General features: G+C 40.4%; 1 pseudogene; it reads right to left on the reverse strand.

The window, feature by feature from the left end:
• Positions 1–1,257: 1,257 nt before the first annotated feature.
• Positions 1,258–5,126, reverse strand: LOC114666227 (uncharacterized; annotated as a pseudogene).
• Between the last annotated feature and the right edge of the window lie 236 nt (positions 5,127–5,362).

A 5,362-nucleotide genomic window follows, 5' to 3' on the forward strand; every position in this document is an offset into this window, starting at 1 on the left:
ATATATATACACAGTAATCCCTCCTCCATCGCGGGGGTTGCGTTCCAGAGCCACCCGCGAAATAAGAAAATCCGTGAAGTAGAAACCATATGTTTATATGGTTATTTTTATATTGTCATGACTTGGGTCACAGATTTGCGTAGAAACACAGGAGGTTGTAGAGAGACAGGAACGTTATTCAAACACTGCAAACAAACATTTGTCTCTTTTTCAAAAGTTTAAACTGTGCTCCATGACAAGACAGAGATGACAGTTCTGTCTCACAATTAAAAGAATGCAAACATATCTTCCTCTTCAAAGGAGTGCGCATCAGGAGCACAGACTGTCAGAAAGAGAGAGGAAAGCAAACAAATCAATAGGGCTGATTGGCTTTTAAGTATGCAAAGCACCGCCGGTACAAAGCTGTTGAAGGCGGCAGCTCACACCCCCTCCGTCAGGAGCAGAGAGAGAGAGAGAGACAGAGACAGATAAAAACAAACAATCAAAAATCAATACATGCCCTTCGAGCTTTTAAGTATGTGAAGCACCGTGCAGCATGTCGTTTCACGAAGCAGCTGCACAGAAGGTAGCAACGTGAAGATAATCTTTCAGCATTTTTAGACAAGCGTCCGTATCGTCTAGGTGTGCGAACAGCCCCCCTGCTCAATCCCCCTACGTCAGGATCAGAGAAAGTCAGCGCGAGAGAGAGAGAGAGAAAAGTAAGTTGGGTAGCTTCTCAGCCATCTGCCAATAGCGTCCCTTGTATGAAATCAACTGGGCAAACCAACTGAGGAAGCATATACCAGAAATTAAAAGACCCATTGTCCGCAGAAATCCGCGAACCAGCAAAAAATCTGCGATATATATTTAAATATGCTTACATATAAAATCCGCGATAGAGTGAAGCCGCGAAAGGCGAAGCGCGATACAGCGAGGGATTACTGTATATATATATATATATATATATATATATATATATATATATATATATATATATATATATATATATACTAGCGACTGGGAGCCTGATCAAATCGGGCTACAAATTCTACGTTTGTAAAATCCATACTTTCTCTTCAAAGAATTATTTGTTTTTTTAAGTTCCTGAAATGATTTTGTTATCATGGCACTGATTTGTGCCTAAAATAGACCTTTTCGGCCGATGTAATGAAGAGCTTCCTATTTAAATGGGGCTGCGAGATGTGAACTCAGCTCTTCGGCGCACCTCATTTGATTTTTTCTGAAAAAACAAATTTTCAAAACAAACCGTATTTAACTCTAATCAGAGTTGGAGTAATAATTATGTTGGCGTGGCGGATCATGTCCTGCCAGTCCCCAACTGGTGCATGGTTGATTAACGTCAACCACAATGCTGACATTTAGTTCAACGACCGTTTCTGTAGAATCCCAATTCATATACATCGGATTATCGAAAGGTTCGGTGTCCATTGGAACCTCAGTCGAATTGCCTGATTGCTGGGCATGTTCTGCTTGGTGGTCCATATCAAACATTTTGTTATATACACAATTTCGAGTGAACACTCGATCAGACCCTTTAATGTGCATACCTTGTGCAGGTGTCTCAATGACTTTTACTTTAATTTTGTCCTTGATCTTTCCTCTTGAGAAAGCAACATATAATTGGCCATGTGAAAATACTGGCTATGGCAAGTAAATTCCTACCTCATCAAATGACTGACCTTGTGACTTATTGCAAATGCCAAGGTCAGAGGAAATTGTTGCCTTTTCAGTTGAAAGGGTAGATCAGTCTCTAATGGTGAGAGGCCAATTCTCGGTATAAGCACTGGTTTTCTAGCTGCTTTACCTGTCAGCAGAAATATAGATTGCATGCAAGCCTTTGACAATTAATCTTGTGCCATTGCACAGACCCATTTTAGGGTTCAACTTCCATAAGAGCATGATAATAGCACCTACTTTCAGATACAACTCATGAATTGGCATTCCAGATGGAGTAAAAGTATTTAAGAGCTTGGCAGGATAGTTTCCATTGTCTTCCTCATTGTCAGACACAATTGAATGAACGCTGAAGTAAGTTCGTCTTTCTCCTTCGAGACGTGTAAGTACTTCTTCATTTATTCTGTGCACATCCTTGTTCTTTGGAGTAAGAATGGCACGGTTGGCAAAGTTCTTCATATCTTCAACTTTCATTCAAGTCCTCCAAATTTCCACTTTCGATAAATTGCGGTGAAACTTCAATCGCGTCTTCACCAAGGTTTGAATCGTTGGTAAGTTTTCCATCACCAAGGTTGAGTAACAATTCTTGGTGCTCAACTTGGCCTGGAGCAAGGCACATGTTGGTCGAAAGTTTAAGCGTTTTAAACCTTTGCCACAGTTTGCCCATTTTTAGCGAAGCTTGAACAATCTTCACCCTGTTTCCTTTCTTAACGACAGGAAGTATTTGGCAAAAGTCACCTCCAAGAATGATGACCTTTCCACCGAAAGGTTCGTCGTTGTTCATGAGGTCACATAAAAGTTCATCTACTGCTCTCAGTGCATAATGTGGTGTCATTGTAACCTCATCCCAAAGAATGACTTTTGTCTCCCTGAGCAATTGTCCTGCAAGGGATGTCGGTTTTATAGTTGAACTTGAATTGTCAAGCAGTGGTACTGGCAAATAAAACGTTGAATGGTATGTAACTCACATGGGTAACAAAGTGCCTGCTATTCCAGTGGACGCAGAGCACCGAATTTTCATTTCTAAGCCAGTCACATGATGGTATAGGTGTTTTGTATGTGAAAGTTTCGCCACTTCCACCTGGTCCATCCAGAAAGAACAGTCTATCTTTCTCTTTATCATCCTTTACTGCTTTCAGTATTGATTCAAATGCAGCTCTTTGCATTGAATTAAGCTCCACTATTTTCTGGGATGCGATGTCCCGTGATGCTTGAAAATTGACCTCAGGCTCAAAAGTGTACCGACTCGTGCCAGCTGGGGGTTCCCGCATTCTATAGTGAGCTAAATTTTTGCTATGGATAAGCAATGTTTCCTGAATATCAAATAGGGCTTGATATCCAGCATTTTGTGTATCATAGCTTCTATAAGTAAAGTCTTCGATCATTGACTCTTTGTGACTTTCCCACAGAACCCTAGCGTTCTTTGGTTCACAAAAGACACAAATAAATTCAAACATTTGCCTTACTTTGTATGGCATCTTGCATATGGAAGTCTCAGTAAGAGTGTTATCCCACTCTGTGTCATCAGCAAGCAAGTTCCTTGCTGTTGCAGCTTCTTTGAAGGTTGGGTATACTACACCTTCATAGGTTCTTAGATATTCAAAAGATGTTGCCTTTCTTACATTAAGTAGAAGCAAACAGAGGTAGTACAACTCGCATTGTCTTGGAGAAGCAGTGTACATCCTTCCAATTTTATTAAAAGACCCTTGTCTTTTTTTCCAAAAATGTTTCTTTCCTTGAGCTTGAGAATTGGCAATGTATGTGTAGTGCTCAGGTATTTCAGTATAGAGGTACTGCCTCGCATCTTCATCGTCTTGGTTCAGCTTGAAGTAAGCTGTGAGCTTGTCATCCCTTTCTTGCAAGGCTTCAGATTCGTTTCCATCTTGGAAATATAAAACCTGTTCACCAGGTAAATGCAATGGCAATTTCTCAACACTATGTGATTGTTTGTGCATGTCAAAGGAGAATATTCTCCAAATTGCCTCGGGGGCACTGACGAACCTGGAATCTAAAAATTGCTTGACTTCATTGTGTTCCAATGAGCCTGTGCCATCATTTTGGCGAATTTCTATATTTGCACAATCGTGCCCTTTATAAACATATTTAAATAAATACTTGACACTTTTTATTGAAGCACACACTTCAACGTTAATGTGACAGTTGTATTTCAATAGCAGATATGGATTATACGGGACAATCCATCTGTTATCAATATCATATTTTCCTGCTATAAATCGTACTCCTGTGTTGGTTCTCCTGTACACCGGGTACCCATTTACATTAGGATTTGTTTCACTGTTAAACTCTTTGGGATACTTCTGGGTGCATTCTCCATCGGCTATACATTGGCAAGTCTTATTTACGTCACCACATGGTCCATGCACCATGTGTTTCATGACAATTGCATGAAGTGTTGGATGTAAATTTGGATCTGGTATTTCTGCCGATACAAATTTGTCCACATCTTCAGCAGATCTGGCATTGTCATCTCCTTCCAGAACAATCAGAATATGTGCATGTAGCAGTCCCCTTTTTTGGGACTCGATAACATGCACATGAGCTGTCGTTTTATCAAGAATATGTTTCTTGGTTATGTCATCTAATAACTCTTTTAGCTTGAGCTTATATACTCAGGCTACCAAGTCTGGTCTGAACTCAGTTTTCTGGCCATTCTTTAAATTTTCAGTGATTTCTTTCCATTTAGGATTGCACGTCATTGTTATATACAAATCAGGCTTTCCATGTTTTCTAATTATTGCCATGGCATCTTGATAATGCATTCGCATTGCTCTAGGGCTTCCAGCAAAGCTTGAAGGCAGTATTACCTTCCTTCCAGGCTTAAGTCCCAAATTCTCTGCACAATTCACAACGTAGTCATGCAGTGCTGTGTAGTTCTCACACCTCAAGTCTTTCTGGTGCTGTTCAATGTAGTAAAGCCTATTTGCTTCAACTTTACAATAGGCGTCTGCAATATATTGCTGATTAAGTTTGCCTGCATAGAAAAGGGGATTAAACTCTGGCCTTTCGTGAAGAAGGTAAGAGTAATACATTAGCTGGGTTACATTTTTCACATTTCCATATTGTTTCATGTTAGTAGTCCATCCTGGTTCCGCAAAGGGAATGAGTAGTGGATATATCATTGCGTCTAACCCAGAATGAAGAATACTCACAAGCTGAAATGCGTTTGTTGATCTGGACTGCACTCTGAAATCCCTTTCGAAAGGTGGTGCACCATCTCCACTTTGAAAGACAATTGCTACCTCGTTATAGCGGGGACCATTGTATCTTCTTTGATTGTCCTTGCGATCGTTTATTAATGTCATGCTGATTTGCTTTGGTTGACGTCCTTCGGCTAATGCCCTTTGCTCCTCTTCCTGTTCAACTTCAAACATTATTTTGTATGCTTGAGCATAAGGGTTATTTTGACTCATGAAAGCACTCAACTCTCTCATGAGTTCATATTCGCAAGCGCTGTTGTCAATACTGACATTCTTTGATCAGCTGCTTCGTCTGGGTCTAATATATAGATATGAGCAAATTTTGGTGTTTCACCCTCTCCAGGGTGCAAGGGTCCAGATTGATGGTATATTTGGCCATGTATTCTGTAACAATATGGACCATGGCCTGGAGGCAGGGATATTTTTGCGCCATGGATGCACAGGCTAATGCGCTGTTGTACTTTCTGATA

This window comes from Erpetoichthys calabaricus, chromosome 15 (assembly GCF_900747795.2).
Source record: "Erpetoichthys calabaricus chromosome 15, fErpCal1.3, whole genome shotgun sequence".
NCBI lineage: Eukaryota > Metazoa > Chordata > Cladistia > Polypteriformes > Polypteridae > Erpetoichthys > Erpetoichthys calabaricus.